This window comes from Ambystoma mexicanum, chromosome 2q (assembly GCF_040938575.1).
Source record: "Ambystoma mexicanum isolate Mex_15411 chromosome 2q, UKY_AmexF1_1, whole genome shotgun sequence".
NCBI lineage: Eukaryota > Metazoa > Chordata > Amphibia > Caudata > Ambystomatidae > Ambystoma > Ambystoma mexicanum.
The window spans coordinates 621,837,058-621,861,988 of record NC_090924.1 but is presented as its reverse complement, the minus strand read 5'-3'; the positions used below and the strand labels follow the sequence as shown (position 1 = coordinate 621,861,988).

The following is a 24,931-nucleotide window of genomic DNA, read 5'->3' as shown; positions in this document are numbered from 1 at the left end:
AGCATGAGCAGTACGGGCAAAGTTGAATTATATGACCTGTTCAACTTTGCAGTTAACAAACATTCTCTTCCTCTGGACCTTGAATTCTGTGGAAGGGCTGCGGTCATAGCCCTGCCAGGAGGGGGTGTTCGATCAACTGCGGGTAGGCCCCCTCTCAGCTCCTCCGTAACTGGAAAGGAGGTCATGGGTTTGCCATGAGGAGCCACGAATGCGGGAGAAGAAAGGGGCAGTGCTGGCAGAGACCCTTCAGCCGCGAATGGCACAAAACTGTTGTATGTAACAAGCAACACAATACCAGCAGCAAGAGGAAGTGACGCTGCAGTAGTCTTCTGGAGAAAACGCAGCGTCCAGGAATGGAACCCGCACACAATGGCAATCTCCACTAAACCACCAGAGAGGTTTCTGTACTAAATGAGGCCTCCACAAAAACCATGGAAAAGGAAACCCCACTAGCCCAACAGGGATATAGGGGCTTAAAAGAGGCCGATCAGGGGGACTTTAAGGGAGGGGGGGAGGGGAAACGAGGGCTATAGCACTGCCCAAGTAAGAAGAAAACAGCCAGCCTTTTAATGGAGAAGGGGCAAGGCTTGCAAGTTCTTTTGAAGCCTCTTGAAGCCCTTCCTCTGCCACGCAAACACCAGAAAGGTAAGTGATTAGACAGGGGCAGTAACTAATCCTGGGAGGAGGTGGGGTATTTAAGAAGGTGTGTGTGAATGGTTTAGTGTGTGTTAGTAGCGAGACGACATGAGGTGTAAGACATCCAAGACACTAGAGGAGGAGAGTGACACAGTTCGGAGAGAGGGGTCTGTGGAGTGTTTGTGTGTAGAAAGTAAGGAGTGAGAAGAGTGGTGTGAGGTAGTAATGGTGGTGGTGGTGGTAGAGAGGTAGTGAGAAAATTGGAGTAGCAGTAGAAAATAAGTGGTAGAGGGGAGTAGTAGCCACAGTAAAAGGTGGTGGAAGTGGTGGGAAGTAGTATTGGTAGTAGCAACAGAGGAGTAGTAGGGGCAAGGAAGTAGTATAGGAGGAAGGAGGGAGAAGAGCATAAAAGAGGTAGTAGGGGGTAGCAAGTAGTGATTGAATGAAATTAGTAGCAAGAGGAGCGGTAATATCAACCGGATGGAAGTAGGAAGGAGAAGTGTGAGACGAAAGGGATAATGGAGTGGTGGGAGAAGAACAGCTTGGGCTCCAGTGGAGAAAAGTGCTGCGAGATTGTGAGAGGGAAAGATAGAAAAAGAGAACGAGCAAAAGACGCCAGGCCGAATGAGGCGCCATCCCAATTCCCCAAGGACACCGAGCAGGCTAGGTTAGGGAAAGCTAGAACGCCCAGGGGTAGTCAGGTAGCCATTGTGTTATGGAAAACTAAATTAGCCCTAGAATGAAAATACAGATGGTGGGGAGGGGGCCACTTGGCAATAGCTACTAACACCCAGTTGCGGACACCTGGGATAGTGAGGAAGAAAAGGCTGGGGGAAGTAGAGTCAGAGGGACAAAACCGCAACCCCGGGAAGCAGAAACACAAATCCATTAACCTGTCTGAAGTTAAAAAAACATCCTTGGAGTTGCATCAAGAGTCAAGTGGTTATTTGGGGTGGCCACCCAGTCACAATGGAGACTCTCATGCAGACTCTACAAGGCCATAAAAACTAGGTGGTTTGAAAGGGCCCGTCCCAAAGAGCTATTTACTGCATAGGTAACCATCCCCTAGCCCATCTACTGTATTATGAATGGGTTTGCCACACTATGCTATGCACCCACTGTACTATGTAATGTAACCTATGAGCAACTGTAACTATCAAATGGTCTTTAAGCATCTGTCCATGGGCCGCTTCCTGTAACCCTCAAGCAAGCCTTCGTAAATTTCCTTATAGCTCCTCGATGCCTGTGGCTGTAGTGTGCTCTACAAATCCAAAATAAATAAAAAAATGCCCAGAAGCAGATGGTTCACCACTCGAGATATCAGCCCCCTGGAAGGTGACATGATGTTCCAGTGGAGATCAGGCAGCATGAACATAATTCAGCCTCTTGAGAGGGTAAATAGCATCCTCCTAGGAGAGGCTCTCATTCACTCATACCTGCTCCTCGGACTCATCTGAAGGTGTACACAGGGGTCTGCTGATACAAGAGAGCCCTTTGCCCACCTGGCCTACATGAAACAGTCTCATCACGTGGAGCATTTCGTCCAGCTTACGTGAACAGCCATCAGCGCTCCATGTGGCAGGGATTGATCTTACGGTCGTCTCTGGGAGAATCATCTCAGAAACAGAATTGATTGTACTGCTTTCACAGCAAGCTTTGGAAATGCTCAGTCCTGTGCTTGGATCTGGACAATGCCCTTTATGGACCCCAGTAACAGACTGTTATGATGAAGAGATGCAGGTCCACACAGGTGAAATTAAAATTAACTCTTTATTGAGCTCTCATAGTAGCGACCCCCAGGCAGGGAACTGACTCCCTGTGGAATGTAGATTCCCAGGCAGGCTGGACTCCACATTCCAAGGAGAACTCAGGAACCAGTTGGGGCAACAGTAACCAAGATAAACAACTGGCTGTAATGTACACCAATACTTTATAAACATTATATTTCACAACCTATTAATAAATGCTCAAAACACTTTTAGCATAACAATAATGTAACCTCTAACGCCTCCCTTGCTTAACACACTTCCCTCACTTCTTCAATACAGCAACCCTCTACTTGTTGCAGACAGCACCACCCCTGACCAATATGGATGACCCAAGATCTTCGATTACCTCTTTGGGTTCTGAATATAATAAAACACCCCTTCCTAACCTTGGTAGGTAGCTTCACTTTTATCCAATCACCTTGTTTTACCTTTAACTCTCTGCATTAGTTCTTTTTCTATCATACCTTGCTTTAGCACACCAATCACTGGCTGCCAGCTTTCCTCTCACTCTCTCCACATCCACCCCCACACAACACGACACAACCTCTCCATCCAACCTGGACATAAGTGAGAATTAGGTTTTCTGCCCCTCAATAATTCAAACAGCGCCACACCAGTAACACTGTGTGGTGCAAATCTGTACTGGAAAGTTCTCTCCATCACTGTTCGCACCCAATCTCCTCCCGTTGCTACTGCTATCCTAATAGCCTCCATCAATGTTCCGTTGAATCGTTCCACACAACCATTTCCTTGAGGATGATCTAATGCTGTGGTAATCTGTTCAATTCTATACTTTTCCAAAAATTCCTTAAATTCACGAGATACTAACTGTGACCCATTGTCCGACAGACATTTCTTAGGGAAACCCTCGCTCGAAACTATGCTCCAAAAAGCATATTATACTACTGCTAGTGATATCTTTAAGCGCACACACTTCCGGTCAATTAGACGATAAGTCCATGACCACTAACAAATACGAATCTCTCGACCCTCTAATGTTAAAAGGACCTAGAAGATCCAGAGCAACTTCGTCCCAAGGCACCTTTGTACTCTTCCTCACCACCATTAGTGTCTTTTGAACCCAAAAGCCTTTGTCTCCTTCAATACATTCACACATCTCTTATCTTGTTCCTCTGCATCATTGTCTACCCCCCCCACCAAAAATCAGCTCCAACTAATCCTTTGGTCCTCGCCAGACCCAAATGACCCACATGTGCTAACTTCACTACCTCATTTCTCATTGACTTGGTACCACAAGTTTGTGTCCTCTATACAAATACTCACCCCTGACAGCCAATTCATCCTTCACCTTTCCAAATCCCTTCAATTTCTTGTCAGCCCTAGAGATACCAGCTCCATTCATAGCCATCAGCACCTCCTGATACACCATGTCCTCTGTACACGCCATGTCCCATTCCGATTTTTTCTAGACTAGTATGTACTTATTTCTGCTGCATCCTCTTCATCATGTACAGTCACTGCAGACTGTCATTTTCTCCCATGTGCCCGACAGACCTTGACAACGCATCTGCTATCACATTTTCTTCTCCTTGTATATGCATCATGTCAAATTGTAGACCCTGCAAGCTGCTCACCCACTTCATGATTCGTCTTGACACACCTTCTAAACCACCCTTAGAAAATATACTAACCAATGGTTTGTGATCAGTGCAAATAGTGAACTCTTGTCCCCATAAATCTCTTAAATTTCTCCACCCCCCCCAGACACATGCTAAAGCTTCTTTTTCCACCAGAGAATATTTATGTTCAGCTTCTTTAAGTGTTCTTGAGGCAAACCCCACCGTAAATAACTCAGAGTCACTCTCCTGCATAAGGACACCACCCAAACCATAGTAATTAGCACCCACAAATAACATTTTTCTTTAATTCCACAAAACTAGCCAACACAGGTGCGTTCACTACCGCTTGCTTGAGGTCTTTAAATTCTCCTTCACGTTCTTCATTCCACTCAAACTGTGCCTTTCCTAGTGAGATTCCTCACATCTTGTCTGTCCGACAAGCCTTTAATGAATTTGCTATACAACTCAACCAATCCTAGAAAGGACAACACATCACTCTTTCAGCTAGGAGTTTACATCTTCTTTATAGCTTCAATGGCATCCTCCTTCCTTTTCACTCCATCTCCTGAAATTTCATGACCCAAGTACACCACCTTAGCAGCCTTAAAAGTGCATTTCTCCTTAGCAATCGTTAAGCCAGCCTCACCCAATATTATCAACACTCTCTTCAACTTCTCATGTTCTTTCTCATCACTTGCACAAATTAAAACATCATCTTGATAAAGTACACCTGTTTCTTCCCCTAACAACTTTTACATTGCACTCGTGAAAAACACTAGCAGCGGACACCAATCCAAATGGCATCCTCCTACATCTGAACAAACCTATTGGGGTAATAAATGCCTTAAATCCTTGGATTCCTTATGCAACTCTATTTGATGATATGCAGCTTTCAAATCCAGAATAGAAAATAACTTGGCTCCCGCCACCTGCACAAGTAAGTCATCAATCCAGTGTAAAGGAAATATATCAGGGATCACCATACAGTTTAGATGACGTAAATCTATACATAGTCAGATTGATCCATTTGGCTTCCTAACAATTACTATAGGACTCACCCATTCCGAAGATTGTATTCTCTCAATAATCCCTTCAGTTTCCATTCTCAACAGTTCAACTTCCACCTCTTTACACAATGCTAATGGCACTGTGCACAATTTCGCCACTTTGGCTACTGCACCCCATTTCAATCTCATCTTATGAACAAATCCTTACAAACAACCCAGCTTGTCTCTAAACAACTATTGTACATCCTTTTCCGCCTCTCCACCACTGTCTTCAGTCCTACCATCACCACTTTCAACCTTCTCATTTGCCACCTCCATCACTTTCACTTGTTCTGGATGACTGGCATCCAACATGATTTTCAATTCTGCCTGATCAGTCCAAGACAATAATTAGTAACAAATATATCCGAATACGCTTTCCTCCCTTCAAATTGCATCTCAGCCTCAAAACTCCCCAGTATTTCAATTGGTATACCTCCATAACCATTCACTCTCACCCTTGCTTCCCAAAACGTATAGCACTTAAATTGGGCTCTCCATACTGATCAAAGTGTAGTCAGCACCACTATCAATCAACATTGAAATCAAAACTCCACGAACTGAAATCATAGCATATGGTTTTTGTCTTCTTCACTTTTCCAGAAATTGCATATACTGAGTTCACAACCTCTCTTCCCAAATTCACAGTCATCTTCCAGCTTACCATATGTAACTTCTCTGACTTGCCTGCCAAAATTAAAATTACTACAACATCGAGAAACATGCCCTTTTCTTCCACAATCCCGGCACACAATGTGAACCGCTGTGCACTCCGTCATATTCCAAGTGAGACATGCTTCCGCATCTAAAACATCTGCTCCCTGAGCCTCCCCTGGAATCTCTAAACAAATTCCATTGTCTCCCCACATCCTTTTTATTTCCAGAATTGGGTTTGCTAAAGTTCTCTCTGCCCCTTCTCCTCATAAAACCATTATTAGACTGAGGCATCTGCCTTTGCGCTTGCTTGGAAATCTTTGGCACGCACCTTCCTTCCCTCCCAGTTTGTGAAGCATATTGTCAACAGTTTTTGTCGCCTTGTAAAGCCTTGATGCTTTTTTCCTGTGTGCTCAACATTGTGTTCTATGGCTCTGGCCAACATGGGGTTATTCTCTCTCTACATTTCTTGTCTAACCTTATTACTACACTTAATCATGAGCTGGTCCCTTAAGTATTCTTCACGACAGTGAGTAAACCCACACTTAACAGTAAGTGCCCTCAGAGCTGTTCTAAAATCCTCAATGCTTTCCCCTTCCTTCTGCTCCCTAGTGGCGAACCTATATATCTTCCTAAAATAGTGTTCTCTTCCACCTCAAAATGTTTGTCCAATTTGGCCAAGGTTGTTTCGTATGCTCCTGCCCCTTCAAGTGCAACAGGTTCAGGTAGCTTCTTTAAAATGTCTTGTCCTGCAGGACCCAAGCAATGTAATAGAAGTGCCTCTTTCCTTTCACTGGAGTTTTAGGTCCAAATATAGCAAAGACATATTTTACAAAGCCTTCACTCCAGTCAGTCCACTTTATTCTGGGTTCACCTGGAGTACAGCACGGGGGCTGGTACATTAGCCATCAGTGCAACAACCTAGTATCAGTATGCAACACAAACTCACAAAATTGGGGTTGAATGAAGTGAGGCCCCCACTCAGAGTATGGTGTCTCCCTTGGATGACCCAATTTAATTCAGTATGCTCAGTAACACTAGCGTCCCAGTAATGCACTCACCGCCAGAAATCCTACATAAGTCCCCTTCTTTTTCTACCTTTTTCTCTTGTTTTGCTGCTCCAGAGCTCACCACACGCTCCTTGCTCTCAAGGCGTCCCCAGCAACTTTCTAATTCGCTTGCCGTGCCGAGCTGTAACGTGGTGAAATGCCGGTCCACTCGGCTTCCCGATTCACGTAATGGTTGCTAAAATGTCAGAGCAGTACACTGTTGCGGACTTCTGTCCACAGGGACCCGGAGCCATTTTCCAGTCTCCATTCCCACTGGACTGCCAATCACTGGGCCGACAACTCTCGTGTTATAGTACTCATCTCCTCTTCACCAGGACTTCTCGGCAGGGTTACGGAGATGAAACTCCATGCGGAGTGGCAGCCCGCTCCAGCCCCGATGTGACACAACACAGTTCCGTCGTGGCCGATTGGTCCAAGTTCTCCAAAGCAATTTGCAACGCACACACCTCCAGTATCCGGACAGACTGTCACCACACCACCACTGGCTGACCAACGAGCTGTGCTGTTCCCAGCAACGTGGAGCAGAAACCTTTGCCATGGGGCGCTACTCGCCAATCCTCGTTGCCAATTGTTATGAAGAAGAGAAGCAAGTCCACACAGGTAAGATTAAAAGTAACTCTTTGTTGAACTCTCATAGTAGCAACCCCCAGCCGGGGAAACTTCAACAACTGACTCCTCCCAGGCAAGCTGAAACTCCACATTCCAAGGAGAACTCAGGAACCAGTTGTGGTTAAACAACTGGCTGTAATGTACACCAATACTTCATAAACAGTATATATACACAACCTATTAATAAATGCTTAAAACACTTAGCATAACAATAATAAATGTAACCTCCAACACAGACATCCCTGCAACTGTCCCTCAACTAGTGGCAGATGAAAGAAGCTCTTTGATCAGCCCAGCTACTCTCTCAATGCTAGTTATTTCATGGTCAGAATCATCACAGGTGTGTGCATTTTAGAAGCCTTCCTTTAATTAGTACTGGAGTTCACTTTTGAATCTGCAAAAATTCGGAATCTGATCTAGGGACAAGTGACAAATCACCAACCCTAGCCACTTTATCTTGCATTCCTCAGCAATGTATTGCTTTTTGGGGTCTTTACGGGCTTACTCACAGCCGCAATGCCGCCAGGCTGTGAGTCTTCACTCCCTGTCCTGTCTTTGCCCAGTGGACAGACCTTGACATAAATGGCAGGCATCTTCCTACTGAACCCGATTATTCCTCAACATTTTTCTTTCCGTAAATATCTGGCCAAGACTACAGCAACTGCAAGCAGCAACATTTCCAATCAGCAGCCCTTTGAGACCTGGCACAGATTGCCAGTGAGATTCACATAACCCTCCCTCCCCCACACACAGCCAATATTAGACGGCCAAGAGTGGACAACAAGAGGTTACTCTTCCAATGGACGGAGAAAAAATAAAAGGAAAATGAAACCAAGTCATCACTGCATGTGTTAAAATGGCCTAGCTGTGCGTGTTGTGCAAAGGAGGCAAAGGAATCATCATGATATTTTGTTTGTATTGAATCAACAGTAGAGTGGTTCCAAACCGTAAAGGAGGGAAGGTTTAAAATAATGTAAATATATAAACAGGAGTGCTAACTTAAATCTATTACCAACCAAGCGGAATGCTTAAATGCTGCCAAACCAATCAAGATGCAGTTTTTATGGCCAACATTTGACAGAAAAGCCATGGATCCCACAGCTTGGTAGGGTTCCAACATCCACTTTGTGTTTCTTTCACGGTGTCCTCTCCTTCCACCATCCTTCACTTGCCTTTGTGTGTACCATTGTCCCTGCTCTCCAATCTTGGCCAGTGTTTCTTACCCCGCTGGCCTGCTCATCCGATTCCCATCGTTGATGTCTGCCCACAATGCACTTTTCCCAAAACCAGGTAGGCCACACTTCCAACCCTGGTCTAGAATGTAAAAATTACCTTTTCAGTTTCCAATTGTCCACCATATAGAACTGGTTCATTCATAACTGCTGAAAGTGACATTCCAGGTAACTTGTATCAATCAACATCAATGGGCTCCTTTTCCCACAATCAACCAAGTACTGGGATGAGGAAGAAGGAAAAAACAATGCACAGAAGAGGTAGTCTCAAGCTCAATGAGCATTCTATTTGTTTTCGGAATGCACCTGTGAGCGGGACATTTAAAGACTGAAAGCAAATTGAGGCTTTTGGAGCTTGGAAGCACGAACCGCTGTGGCGGAGTCGAGCGGCTCGCCAGAGAGAAAGTAGAGAAACGCTGCAAGGACTGGGCACGCCGCACACTCTCCAGGAGCCAGTGAAAAACCCATAGGTGTATGGCAACCGAAAAAGGCAGCGTTTAACCTACTAGTACCTGGATGTAAGCAGGTGTGCGGAGAAGAAGCTGAATGACCGGAACAACGAGAGAGCAGTCCAGAGTGGAAAGCAGGAGGCAAACCTTTACTGCATAAGCACGAACAGGGCCGAGAACGGCAAGCAAAGCTGGTGAGTCAGCCCAGGCATAGTGGAGACCCCAGGGCATTTCGGCAACTGCACCAAGTATAATGTAGAACAATTAAAGCGAGAGACACAGACAAAGAATGATTGAAAACCAAAAAGGCATATTGCAAATAAGGAACCCAGCCATACATGAATGTATGGAATGCAAATATGGGGAGAACCCAAATCAAATGATGACTCAAGGAGGTGCGATAAACCAACAGGGGTATGCTTAACTGTGGAAGTAAAGAAGAAACCATGTGTAATCGAAGAAGTCCTGGCAAGCGAGTAAACCAGGCAGCGACAAGTGTGTGTAAACAAGAAACCCTAGTAGGAGAGTATACCAGGCCATCACAAGTGCGTAAGAAGTCCTGGTAGGGCAGTATTCCAGGCAGTGGCAAATCTACAGAAGATAGGAAAATATATAGAACTGCATTTTCTAAACAAGAAGGAACTTTTGAAAGAAGTGGAAACCACAAGGCTAAGCTGCCTTGTAAATTACGGTATTGTTGTGGGTCAAGAAAGAAAGAATTTTTAGACCAAGAATTATTTATATTGTGGAAAAATCCAGTGTAAGGGTACCACTCTCTGGAATCAAGAGGTTTTACCTTGGTGAACTGAGGTATTCATTTCCCTTTATACACTCTTTGTGCAATCACCCAAGGTTAAAGACATTCCCCTTTTCACCTTATAATTTAGTTTATACTGTGAGGGTCAGTATGGAACTTTGGACACAAGGACAGGTATGATTTTGACATCCGGACAGACAGATCCTTAATTTTTGGCTTTAGGTAGGGAAACACGCCAACATGTGTCAGTTTCAATCCCGACTCTTCACACTCAGTTGTAAGAAACATCACAGTTTCCTTACTTTTGCCATGGCTTAGGGCAAATCAGAAGCAGTAGATTCCTCCACAGCAGGCAATGTAAGTCCTTGGTGGCTTGTCACCCCACAAATCCCCCTTATTGTGAAAAACAGAAAAATCCATTCCTTTTTGTCACTCTAGACAAAACTCCATGCATACATACACATGAAACATCTTGTGTTTGACATTTCTTCATGCAAGATTTTTGAAGACTAGTTTAGAAGACCACTTAAATCTATGGACGTCAACTGCCATAAAGGCTCAAGTATTCAGGCCCAAAGACTAACATGCAGACTAGTTGTTCTGTGGGAATTAAAGTGCCTGTGACCTTTAAAAATGGCATCCGCAATAGCAAGGCAGGCAGTGTTGGAGAGACCTGTGAAGGAGAAAGCCGAAAGAAGGAAGACGGCACAACTGTGCCGCGGCTCGCAAACATGAGCTACACAGGCTGGTGTAGCGCAAGGGAAGGAGAAATGCAGCAGACATACCCAAAGGACTGTGTGCCCACCAAGAAACACGTTAGTGCTCTTGGAGGTGCAGTCATGATGGCGAGGTCGAGGCCACAGAGACAAGCAGACGAGTAGGCGCAGAGCCACAGGAAGAGCTGCAGAGATGTCTGCAGTCTGTAAGAGGCCAATCCAGAAGAGAAGCTTAATCAAGGAAGCACGCCAAACATCAGAGACACCGCAAGCAACCAGTGAGTCTGCCCAGAGCTATTGGGGGCCCAGGGCATACAGACAACCATATAATCAAGTGAATGAAGTATGGGAGCTTGATATTGCGGGCAATGCTCAAAGGCAAATTAACTACAGACAAACTCTTAGATGTTTGAAAGAGAAAATCGATAAGAGAAAATGAAACAAAGGAGAATAAATACCTATGCTTGAGATGTCAATGTGGGCGAGAGCTGACAGCACTAAGCAGATATTTATGTGGTAGATTGCAAAGGACAGTGAATCCACTAGGAAGTCTAGGTAAAGAGACGATACCAGGCAACTGACATTTAGGGGAGAAAGATACCTGGCAGGGAAGTATAACAGGGGATCTATGAAACCCCAGAACAGGACTCTTGGCAGGAAAGTATACCAGGTAATCAACCAAAGTCGAAGATAACCAGCAGGGGAGTATACCAGGGAATCTGAAGAGCTCAGTGAAAGGATACTTAAAGGAGTAGATCAGGAATCCAAAAAAGAAGGAACTTGAGTTTGACAAGCCATGTAAAATATCTTTCAGTCAAACATACCAAGCATTTGAACGTGAAAGAAGTTTGGATATGAAAATGCACCAAGGTTTTGAAATTGTATCAAGACTTTAACAAAGTGTAGGAATATTTGGCCTGGGAGCATATCAGGAAGTTTAGAATGCCCGTAAGAGGATCTTTTGTAAATTAGTCCCTGACGAAGGTGGTGTGGTGACCTCCCAGCCAATGATGAGGCTCAGAACGGGGCATTACCAGATAATAATCCCTGCCGCTCTGAACCTCCTCAGGGCTGGAGGCGGCCCTCTTCTCCGCTGGGGAACAAGTTACGTGCCCTAGACCTCCCACCCCCACCCCTTTTTCCACAGATTTCCCTCCCCACTTAGCTTTTTGGTCCTTTTCGGGAGCAGACGCCCGGAAACACTTCTGTCCCCAGAGCATCCACTCCCGCTCTGCGACATGCCGCGATGGAAAGGGAGAAGCCCATTTGTTTACTATTTTTTTACTCTTCAATGGCCACCATGAAAAGGAAGAACGGGCTTAGTTTGCCCTTCCAGGGAGGCAATTTATTTATTTATTTATTTTTAAAATGTATTTACGAAACGCAAGAGCGTCTCGCAACTGAAGAAAGTTGCTTTTAGTAGCCCGGTCCAAAGGGTCGGTGGTACCAACAGCAATAAGCGTCTTGTTGGGGGGAGCATTATCGAGTCCAGTAATGCCCTGGGGCCTTCACTCAGGCCTGCAACTATGGGCCCTGGGACATTACCCAACACCCATAGCCTCAAGCCCCCCTGCACGCCCCTACTCTTAAGTTTACAGACCAAAAGCCTTCAGGGTCAGTTTAGAATGTTTTGGACACAAGGACGGTTTTCTCAGAACTACTTGACACAGATGGATTCTTAGTTTTAGTTTCCGAGGCAAGTAACCCCTTCATTTAGGATAGTTAGGAAAGTGTTATTCTAACACATTTTGTGACAAATAAAATGTCAATTCGGAGATTATTATAAACTTGTGTCTGCCTCATTTCTGACACCCCTCACACCCTCCTCAAATTAAAGCTCTGTCACCCATCTTGATCTTTCAGAACTCATGATAGAGAGAAATAAAGTTAAACAAACCCTCATAGGATTACAAAATGCAAACCCCCCGCCCCAAAACCCCCTCCTCACTCTTCTGTGTGGCCATGGTTTAAAAGATTTTTGGGCTCTGTCCCCAAATTGCGTTGAAAAGAAAATAAATGATCTCTAGGACCACTGTTGTACCTTGAAGTATAGAAATACAAGATAAAGAAAACACACTTTTTAGTACTGTAAATAACAGACATATGATTACTCAAAAGGCATACATTTTAATGACCACAGGAGGATCAAAGACAGTCAATCAGTACTATAGGGATTCAAACCTGCGATTCACAGATGACACCAACCAGTGCTTTACTCTTAACGATCGGGCTTGCTGCTACTCTTAAACATTAATGCTTTTTAAATAGGGCCGGAATGGTATTATTGTTCTCACTCCATGCATGTATTATCAATGTTTTTGAAGGTTACGTATGGCCCCCCAAGTGCCCAAAGCTTGCAGAAATATAAATACAACATTTTAAAACTGACAAGAAACATGCACATATAAACATGGTTTCCAAACTAAGCACTCCAATTTAAGAGTCACAGAAACACGGAGATATACTTAAATGCCATCTTAAAAACAAAAAAAGTGTTGTCTAGTGAACCACTTGCCAAATAAAAAAAGATGTTTGAGTTTTACTTTGAGATTTTACAAAATAGATGGGGTGCTATGAAAGAAGGATCCATGGGCTTGATTCTAGCAATCAAATCCAGAATTTGGTTATTCCTTCTTGCAACGCCATCTGATGTTAGGGAGTCGATGTCTAGGTCACCACACAATATTATGTTGGGGTTCAAGGACGAAGATTTCAAGCAGTCAATCAATGTAGTTATTTGGTCAATGAAGCTGGAACTGCAAGCTCCCTTATGTTGCCAATAAAGGTTCAGAATGGCAATCAAGTTATCCGTCGCTTTGGCTTTTTGTGTTGGTTCCATCATAGTGAGTTGTATGCAAGGGCTTAGATTTTTCAGATTTAATAACTCGGAGCCCACTTTTCTTGTTTATTAGTGTAAAGCGACCTGCCATTGGAGGCCCCTTTTTCATTTTATTGCTGGATTTGTAGCTATATGAAAGCCTTCCGCAATTGGTGGGGAAGACAACCATATTTCCTGCAAGCAGATGATGTCAAAACTGTCCAGGTTGCACTGTTCCAAGATCCAATTAGCTATGGTGGGTGTTGGCGAGGTTCCGAGCGTTCACTTGTTTTCAAGGCACAGAGCTTTGGCTAACCAGCTCCATGTTGGGGCTGTCAAATTCACCACGTTCTTTTTATTGTCGATTTTTGGGCACTTAATTTCAAGTGGGTCTCATCTCGATTACAGATATTGCGTTTCATTACGTTAGATTCTGTATTCTGCTGTGAGATTTTGGCTGCAAACTGTTACTGGGCTCAACCTTTTGTCACAATCGGTTGCAGAGGATTTTTGTGCTCTTCTGCTTACATTTATTTGTTTGCCCTGCTTTGTCTTCGCTTATGTTTTTTTCTTTTGTTGAGAGTTAAATCTTGTCAGCTTTCCATGATGTCAAATGCCAGAGGTAACGATGACGCAGCACCTAACACTAGGTCGCAAATCATTCGGGAGTGAATGTGCAATCGCACACATTGATGTTGTGGCTCTTCAATAAATTCCACAATGGCAAGATCATCAGAGTCGTTTGCTGTAGTGCTGGTACATGGTGGAGCAGCCGTAACACATTGTGACGATTCAATATCAGTCCATCATGGACTGATGGGATGCGCTCCAATGTTACTAGATGGTTGGCGATAGGTTTGTTGCTCGTCTTTATTTTCTCGATGGTGAAATTGCGACTTCCCAGTTCTTGCAAGTTTGAGTCCTTTTTGGATCCACTACAATTCTGGGAATGAGACTCTAGTTGCTGCCCTTTGTCTCGATGTGTCCAATCTAGGACATTTGCTAGCTCGTCTCTGAACTATGTATTGTGTTCATTTTTTAACACCAGCCAGGGGTTTGTCCAGGGGCCGTTCTAGATTTGTGGCTTCAATTTTTTTCCCCTCTTTTCTGCCAGCATGAGGAAGGTAAACGTGGGATAATCTTTATTCACGAATGCTACTCGTTGATTCTTCAGGAGAGGTTGTCAATTCTACATCCACCGCGAACAGCTCTTCCTGCTCTTGCCATCCATCTCTTTCAGAATTGGTGTCATAGGTTAGTGCGTTTGAGTAATTTTGGGCTTGAGAAATCTTGTCTTCGAGATCAGTATCATGTGTTAGATTCAACAGCAAAGACACATCAATTTACGTGTTTGGCATGGGATGCCATCGTTTTTTGTTTAGATAATTCGCGTTTGTTTTTGCATAAATTTGCCACTGGGGTCATCAGTGTCACGCTCTTTGTTTATGTTTCAGCCACAAAGGATTTAAGATTTCAAAGGAATTTCCGTGAACTATTAGTTTTGGAATATTTTCCTTTAGGTTGATTTTTGGTCTTCTTGGCCTGACAGCTCTTAGCATGATTGCTGGACTGGGTTCCGGCTTTACCACACTGAAAGATTGCATATGTACCCATCTTGATTAGTTTTTTTCGTTTTATGCCTTTGAAGTACACAGATCTTCCATGATCCCTTCTGCATCAGCAGAGGTGGAGGGTTTCTTTACCATGTCCTCCCTTACTGCTCGACTACTTTTGCGGTTTGGAGTCATTTTCCTAGTTTTGATGTCTTAATGGCAGCAATTCCACATTATCACGCGAGTGACCTGCGATCAGCGCAGTTAAGCATTTGTTGTTCGAGGCATCCCCTTCATCGAGCACTATTTGTGCCATCTCTTTCTGGATGCCTGGGTTGTTCTTTTGTCGAGGAGCAGACTTTGCTTCTCGGTGGAGTCTTTGGCAAGTCACTCCAATGTCCGATTTTGCAATGTATGTGTTTTTGCTCATTTTTAAGAGTAATAGCGCCTCATGGGCAACCAAATAGTTTTTTGTCTTCACTATTATTTTTCAATTGTTCTAGAATTGAGTGATTGTGTTAGATCAACCCTCTGTCGTCAGCTGCTTTTGTTTGAAGCACAAGCATGGATGTTTCAATATTAATGAGTCTAGAATGCATCATTGTTGTTGAGGTGCTTTGGTCTTTGTAGTTTTTGTTCATGTGTTCGTTCATCTTTACAAATGGCACTTGAGCTATCGTTAAAGCTGGCATGATGTTTGGATTTAGCTCGTGTATGACTTGTTGAATTATCTTTTTGGGGCTTATCCCTTAAGGTGTGGCACCCAATTTTCATCTGGGCACGTGCCTTCGCACTTTGAGGAGTCAAATAAAGATCCTTCTGAAGTGGAATGTTTGGCTCGGTGTGCGCTTGCTCTCCCTAGGGCAGGCGTTGCAGCATGGTGGCAGCTTATGTTGGTGTAGATTGTCCAACTTGGTTTGAGTTGTGAACATCTGATGCTTTGGGGGAAGAGTTGGACTTAACTCTCCTCCGCTTGTGTGTCCGGTTGTTCGTACTGATTTTATCACCAGCTATAGATTCACCTTAGATAAGGTTTCTTGCCTTATTTCTGTTGGCTCACCCTTGAGAGGTTAGTTCTGCTAAATCACGGAACAGCTTATCGGCCACAGCTAAGGAATGCCTACGTGAGTATGTAACCTCCTCATGGGTTTCTGCTTCATTTGTCGCTTCGCTCAATATTATGGGCAGGCAGTTAGTCAGCGAAGCAGGTGCTGGCCCTTGACACCGTGCCGTTAACGACATGAGCGACATGAGCCTAGGAGTTGTAGAATTTGTTGTTGGCAAGTTATTTGTGCTACCTCTGTTAGATTCAATTCAGTGTCATCATTATTGCCAGAGGCACACACTATGCTTTTCCCAATCATTGTGGGCTTTTGCTAATGGAGAGGGGATAGGAGGTGTTCTGTCATGTAATAATTCCTGTTTGCTCTCTGTACAGCGTCCTGCAAGAGATTTGTATACTCGCTAGCTGGTGTCTTGCCACCAAAAAAAGCAAAGCGCCCTTTTCCATTTATTTTGTTTGTGGGTTGCCAAAGAGCTCAATTGGCCCATCATTTCTCCAGCATGAAGTTGTCACAACTTTCAGCGAGTTGCTTGTGGGGCACAGATTAATGAGTCTGCTGTTTAGCCGCTTTAATCATGCGATCGGCCAATGCTGTGAGTATTGGAACTACTCGCTCTGAGACAGCAATGGGCTCCGCAGACAGTTCTGCTGAAAACAACCTTTGGTTTGATAAGTGAGGGAGCCTGGGGGAGGTGTGCCAGAGATTTTCACTGGAGAGGTTAGCCTCACTGACCTCGTACACTGGGGTCACTTTGTGAGGGATCGCAGCCGGGCTCATATGATCGCGGGTGGGCATGCGCAGGACTACAGGGGGCAGGATGACCCGCGCTTACCTCATTTAGCATTCTCGGGGGTGGACTTGCTTCTCCTTTGTTTGTCCTCAGAAGGGAGTCTGGATAATTGCAGTATCCCACGGCGTGTCTGCAGCTATGGCATCGAGTCGTTGCTCTAATCACGCTTGGTTGCCATGCTGGCTGGGGCGCAATTCTTTCCATTCATTCGACATTACAGTAAACGCTCCTGACACTTTGCATCGTGGAGTGACTATTTATGGATTAACCCCTCCTCCTCCTTCACGGATCACGATAGGCAGGGAAGAAAGACCTTGAAGCAGCAGATCAAGTCCAAACCAATACGCCAATAGCCTTCACACAGGAAACACTCTGCATTTCTGGGTGCATTTCAGACTCTCACAACTGGCGTTTGGAAGGGGGCAACATTTATTTTGTAGGATTTGGCGGGGGAGGACCACAAGAGGGCATTTTCATTATTGCAGTTAAGCATTTGAGGCCTGCCATGGTCGAATTCTGGTAGGGCAGCTAACTGATGTTGCAGGCAGCTCTTAACCAGCAGATTGCACAGCCTCATCCATTCAGCATTTTCCTGTTTGGGACAAAACCCAACAGTGTTGCAATCCCCACTTTGTTCGGGATTCAAGTTTAAAATCAGATAAAAATGTAGAGATTTGTTTAGACGACACCTCCAACTCTAATCCCACGCTACACCATAGCAAGGAGTATATAATGCAACCACCGTTGGCTACATAACACCATTAAACTTATAACTTCCAATGTCTGGGCAATAATAGACAACTCAGGACATTCATAATCTGCTAGTCATCCAGCCTTTTAGCAGTTCCCACGATAGTTTGACTGAATAAAGTGAAAAATGCTGATGGACATCCGAGTCTGTTATACACACTGAAGCCAGTTGGAAACACCACTGGCTTCCTCTGTGGGAGTAGGGTCAAAGTAAAAATGGCATTTCTGGTTGACAAATGTCCCAATCTATTGGCACTACTGGGCCAGAGAAGGCCAATAAAATGGTATTTAAACAGAGCTCTATGATGTCCCTTTGTGTTTCCCAAGTTCCGGCCTGTGATGCCCCAAAAGTCTTTGATGAAGGCATCAATGTTCTGGAATAGTTTGGCAATATCTGGTATGAGGAACTTGAGCATGTTTATGAAATACAAACTATGTAATTCAGTCTCATTTTCCCACCTGTACTTATTTCAGGTGAGATTTTTTGCTTTCTTTCCGCTTCCAGGAAGAAATTAACTAAATTGGAATTGGACAGTGCCTAGAGACAGAATGATGTAACGTGTGCCATACAAATCTTACTTCGGAGGATTATTTTTAGCAGTAACTCAGATAAACAGACTAAAACAAATTGGGTACACCTTTACAAACATCACTTGCCCCCATTTTTCATTCGTTTAGCAAGAATTGCGTCAAGGAAAAAAGTTAAAAAAATAAACGACAGGTGGTGCTTTTCTAGCAGTCACTGGTTTCTCAGAGAAGGTTTCAATTTAGCCTAAATCTTTTGAGAAGCTATTTCTTTATTAAATGTCGTCATGATCTACCTCGAAGAGAATCTCATTCACATGACTGCCGTCGAAAACAGTTAAGGTAAAACGTCCACATCCTACAGTCTCAAAAACACTGTCAACACTCACGATCCTTTAAAACTTTGCATCGAATGAACCCAAATCTTCAGCACAGTAAGTTAACAGGAAATAAGCCATTTGACGTCAAGGAAGAAGCTAGTCGCAACATAACCGGCATGACATTCAGCGCTCTGAAATATCTGGATAGCATGCAGAAATCAGACCACTGTAGAAAGCAAAATCAGTCTGCAGAATACGACACAGGCATTTCCGAAGCAGCCAATAAAAGCAAAATCCCTCAAGCACTGCATCAATGCTCTAACCAAGATGAACATCCGCAATCTAGAGAAACACCACAATGCCATCAACAATGATATCTGCAAGAAAATTGACAAATGCAGACAGCACAAGACCGCAAATAAGCCTTAGCCACGTCATTGCATCGACATTCGCATGGACACTCGCAACATACTGCTCTGGACAGACATCGTAGACAATATTGTGAGCAGAGCGTAGACAAAACAACCTTAATTCCTCAGTGCCACCTCATATCACAATGACATACTCCCATCCTCCCTCCTTAAAACCATCCAAGCGGAAGCCTTCATCTCACTTACACACACACCCCAAAATGACTCAAAGGCATCTTTCCTAACAAACCAGAGGACAGACTGCGCTGTTATGGAATAAATCACCAGTACACCTGAGCGATTGTGCCAACTACTAGCCCATTAAACACATTACCTTCACTGACCAATTATTTATAAAAAAAAAATGGATTACAACTGCTGAGATAAAATGGCACGGAACAGAACATAAGAATTTGGAAAAAACGATTGGCTTTGCCAATGCTAGTTGTGTGTCCTGTGGTCCCATTCTTAAAAAGCAATGCCAGTTCCAGGGAAGTGAGTTAAAGGGAACGAATATTAAAGTTGTTGTGGGGAATAGTATACTCCAAGTCTCATGCAGTGTGCAATAGCCATGCAGGCTAAATCTCCGTCACACCGTTATTAAAAGTTACTAGCTATACCATGCCTATTATATGTTGATCTAGCCTCTCCCTTTCTCTGCGCATGCTCGTACTGCTTCACTATGTCGGCAACTCTCTCGGGGGCCGGTGCGCGTTTGCTAGTGCCACTCTAGATGAAGCCAACATCGAATCTTGAAGGGATGGGGAGTGTCCTTTTTATGACTGCTTTGCTGAAAGCAAATTATTTAATTACCAACTTTGTAAATTTTCTCTTTAAAAATCGAAATGTTTATTTTTTACTGAGCGAAGTATATGATCAAAACCTAGAACAACCACATACTGGGTCGGAATAGCTGCAGTATAAACGTACACGATACAGGCTTAACAGAAAGCTCAGATCAGGTGCAGCACTTCTCTTCATTCCAGTGACAAAATCAACAAGAATAGGGGGTGCTCTACTTTCTGAGTCTAAGCACCCACCATCTGGAACTCGATCACTCCAACCATCCACTGCATGGAAGATCGCCTTGCCTTCAGGAAGGCTCCCAAACCTGGCCCTTCCCTTTGACAGCCTGACAAAGACAGCCCATCTCCTGGATGAATTATTACTCACCCCCTGACTAAAATGCTGGGGCACCCGAGGAGTTAAGGGGCAAGGGGGACATATCACCACCCCCACTCAATGCTTTATAAGCTCTGCAAGATGTGTCCCAACCTGGTGTCAGTCTATCTTCAATGGAGCATCAAGCACGCCATTGCAACGAAACACAACCGTATCCTGCACGGGATTGCACACATGCAAAAAAAGCATCATCTCATCCAGTAGAATACAGCTGAGACCAACGCAAAATTCATCCCACCCCCCTGACAATTTAACAGCAACCATTTTTCACCTGATAACTATGGATTGCTGATAGGGAACTAGCCACCCGAACCGCCCACCCACCCACATTCGTACTTACTAAAAAATGCACAAGCTTTTTAGAAATCCTTTCATCATCTCTTCAGTCTCGGTATCCGTTCTTTCAAAGGGCATTAAACCCCACAGCGCTTCAAGGCCATACCAATGGCAGTAGGCACTATACAAGTGACATGCACATTTTCGGTTGGAAAATTCATTAAAATCAAAGAGCATTTTGGGAACATAATGACCACAAACCTCAACATCTGACAAATCTTCCCCGTGATGAAAGGGCTGCATTCTTGGGTGACTAAGTAAATATCCGTCCACTAGGGAAAAGGAAATCTGGAGAGAATGTTAAGGGGGGGTCAGGGTAAGGATGGTTGTCCATATACTCCGTTCCGAATGTACAGACAAGCAATATATAAAGGATGCCTTTAATGGATAGTTCATAACAATGAAACCCAAGCACAATACATTGGGAAAGAAAATGCTACAAAAACCAGGTGTGACAGGGTCAGTATTCTGCCAGTAGACTAATGTGAAACCCAGAATTATTCCTACCCCAGAAGGGACGAGAAGGCAGTTGGGAGAGCCCCAGTCTGTACTTCACTTTGTGCCCCCTCACTAGTTTTCAATGGGTGTTCCACTCTTGATTAGCCCATAGCTCTGCTGACCAGTCTCTTTCCACTTGTTTGAGAAGTACATACAACAGCATTCCGGGTGGAACACCATCAATAGCAGCCCACCGGTTTCCAGAAAAATGCTTCTCGCCAGAATTTACCCACTGCCAACAAAGAAAAAACTGCGATAAGACGCAGTACCTACTTTTATAACTAACGTCAGAACGGATCGCTTTATGCCGCTTGTATACAAGAAGTAGCTCACCTCTGAAAAAGCAGCGTAGCAGCTCGCTGTGGACAGCTGGAACTCCAATGACACGAACTGGGACATTTTAAGAGGGGTTCTGCCATTTTCAAATAGCCACCTTTTTATGTATTGCCCAATTGCGACACCTCCCGGGCAGGGAGTGCAAGGACTGAATTGACCTGGGAAGCCGCAATGAGAGAAAGAGGGGGATACAAACTGGGACAAGAAAACAGGAAGGTGTGGGTTGTTCGGGTTAGGCCAGCAGCAGAGGTTGCAGACTTCGAGACAGGAGGAAGGATGGTGTGGAGGAGCTTTTATTAAAATGCTGAGGTATTGGGTGGTGAATCAAGGTGGTACTGTGTTTAAGGTATAGATTGAGTGAAAGGGTGACGGCAGTGAGGGTGACCGAGTGGTAGAGTGCAGGCAGGACTCGTAGTAGTGTGGAGGGAGGAGTGGTAGCAGTTTAGAGTGAGGAGTGGCAGAGGGGAAGAGTACTATCTGAGGGGAGAAAAAAGTAGCGGAGGGGAGAGTAGTATTGCAGGGGACAGTAGCAGAGAGTAGTAGTGGAGAGGAGAGCAAGTAGTAGAGGGTAATATCGAAGGGCAGAGGTAGACCATACACGGAGAACAGAGGGACAGAGGCCCTCAGGGACATAAAAGGAAAAAGCAGGGGGGAGAGAGAGGAATGACAGGGGGAGGAGAAATGGAGCGTGACAGAGGAAGGTCTTAGTGCAGAAGGAATAGAGAGGGTGAAGATGGATAGCAGGAAGGCCCACTCCTTAAACCATATCTTGGGGAAGATTCCTGGCTAGGAACCCTAGATTGTTCAGAGGGAGGCTAGAAAAGGCATTTCCCTTTAGGCTATCAATGAAAAAAAACTTTAAAGAAATGTTTAAGATGAGAAATTTAAACGCAACAAAACCCTTGAAATTCAGGTGTAGCCACCTAAAATGTGCACCCCGTATTGCGCAGCCTATGACCACAATGACGGCATCACTGATAACAAATGATTATTTAACTAATGGCTTCATACATAAGATCACTCTAGGTATTTGCACATATTTAGACCACCCTTACGTTTCTACATGTGTGATATTTGCTTTTTAGAATAGTTCGTAACCATGAGGACATTGTTTAAAACAATAAAAGCTACACATGCATCATTTCACTTCTTGTAAAGCGTTCCTTTGTAGTACTTTTATAATTCAGATGTCTTTTACCAATGTAATTTTTACAAATATGTTTGTTTTCTTTTAATAGCAATAAAGCAAAAAAAGTACACTGCTTGGAATGTTCCTGTTCGTTCCAAATATATGCAAGACATGGTCACTATAATATATGTATATACAGTTACAATAATAGTAGAATAGAAAGACGTTGAATTCCATTTACTACATTTCAAAATATATGCAAATACTCAATTGTTTTATTGTAAGAAAAATGTGTACACGTTATTTTCTAAATGACTGCTTTGAAACAAGGAACATGCATTGGATATATTTTAAGATTTCCACATATTGTTATTGAAAATGAAAAGGGAACTTCTTTCTATACATAAATTTAGAGTAAAGCTTTAAAATTCAACATTTGCATGAAAACATGTACGTAGATGTTTGTTTCTTTCAGTGTGTCTTTTGTAATTAACATGTTAAAACTAAAGTAAAAAACAATGTAAAAAGTAAAAGTAACATTTGAATAGTATCCAATTTTTTAACACGTTTATTTGTGATTTCATCATTGTGGCCATATGGTGCGCTACAGGAGGCAGAGTTTAGGTGGCTTTAGCTGAATTTCAAGGGTTTTGCTGCATTAAGTTTCTCACCTTAACTGTTCTTTAAATAAACGTTTTTCATTGAATTTTAAGGGCTTTTTTGTCCACATCACCGGCCGTGGCTTTTGGCCATGGCCGTGCCAACTGTATATTTTACAACACTACGAGACCACTGTCTTAGGTCATGGCAGTAGCAGGGGTGGACTGGCCTATAGGGAATTCTGGAGATTTCCCGGTGGGTCTCCGCACCCTCGGCCTCTTGGTGTGTTAGTTCCAAATTGTCTCATAGGCAAAGCATTGGGCTTACTGAAAATATGTCATATGGGGCCACTTTTAACATTATTTCCAGGGCCTCTCTGTTCCCAGTCCACCCCTGGGCAGTAGGCATTTATTTATTTTTTTAAACTAGTGGCCACTATTCATGGCCTTCGGCGCATTTCCGTTTATTATTATAATAAAGCGCAAAGTGTCGCCCATGGGCATCTTGGCGCTAGAGAGAAAGGCAAACTGTCCATATAGAAAGGTAAAGCCAACAGGTAAAAATTTTAAAAAGAAGGTTCTTTATCCTTTTCCTAAAAGCTAGATGGCCAAATAATTTCTTTATAGGAGGTGGCAGCTCGTACCATGCAATGGAAGCAGCTACGGAGAAATAACTACCTCCTATCCTGGCGCGTTTGTATGGCAGTACCACATGCAGATCAGCAGTGGCAGAGTGAAGCTGGAGACTAGGCTTGCAGAAACTCTGCTCCCAAATTTTGTTATCGCCCGATGAACGATACAGAGCTTTGAATCTGATATGCTGATAGGGGAAATGTGTGCTCCATAAGGGGAGCCAGGAGCTCTGATCTAGCTGCCAGATTTTGTAGGAGCTGTAGTCTCTGGATGAGGCCCCTCGATTGGGCTAAATATAGAGAATTACAATAATCCAGCCGTGATAGAATAGGGTCAGTTACAACCGAGGGACGAAGATGTTCAGAGATTCAAGGCACCACTTTCTGAACTTTCAGCTGCATATGACCAGTTTGACATACAGTAGCAACCCGACTCTCCATAGAGAGAGAAGCTGTTAGTGTAACACCTAGGTTCTTTACCTTCCCTGTAGGAGTGGTAAGGTTGCCCAGGATACAGGCCAGAAAGAAGACACCCAGAGTCACAGATCAGGGTGGACACTCCACCACCAGGACCTCAGTCTCATCTCCGTTCAATTTGAGCCAATTGTGGTTCATCCACTCACCCAAGGCCGTCAGGCATTCTCGCAAGCACGACACTATCTCAGCCTCATCTAGATATGAATGAATCAGAATGTCGTCAGCATATGAATAACACCTAACGCCGATGGAGCGGATGAGACCAACTAATGGCCAAATATAGATGTTAAAGAGAATCAGAGATAGTGAGGATCCCTTCGGCTCTCTACTGCTAAGAGGGCATGGAGTAGATAGAAAAGGAGGCATGTAGAGAGGGAGTACGATCCGCCAGGAACGAGGTGAACAATGCCAGTACTTGACCAGATATACCCACCAGGGCAAGACAGGACAACAGGATGGGGTGGTCGACAGTGTTGAAGGCCGCTGATGGATCTAGTAGAATCAGGGCACCCACCCCACCCGTGTCCACCCACCTGGCCATATCATCCTGGACAGAGATCAGAACACTCTGTGCCTCTGCCAGGTCTAAAGCCGGCCTGCACAGGGTCGAGAAAAGAGAGGATTCCAAGTAGGAAAAGTAAAGTAGGGACCAAAGATTCCAGTAATTTAAGAAAGAGTGAGATAGGACGGATATTGGCCAGAACCGTGGGGTCCAGTGTGGGCTTGTTTAAGAGAGGAATCACTCCAGCAGCTTTCAAATCTGGGGGAATAACCCCAGATTGACAAGAGTTGTTAATAGCTGCTGTAATTTCCCTTAGAAGATCAGCAAATAGTTTTCATGATCGCTACCGGGATAGCGTTGGAAGGGGAAGAGGATTTAATCTTTTAAATGGCTGCTAGGACTGCTTCTTCCGAGAATAGAGGAAACGCAGACCATTTAGGCATTTCAGATGGTGGGGCTCCACGATTAAGGTCACTGTTACTATCAGCAGTG

The 24,931-nt window shown here is 44.1% G+C and overlaps 1 protein-coding gene across 5 annotated transcripts in view; it reads right to left on the bottom strand.

Moving 5' to 3' along the window:
• The window catches only part of BFAR (bifunctional apoptosis regulator), a 799,780-nt gene that overhangs the window by 638,762 nt on the left and 136,087 nt on the right, over positions 1-24,931 (bottom strand). The gene's annotated exons all lie outside the window — the stretch shown is intronic.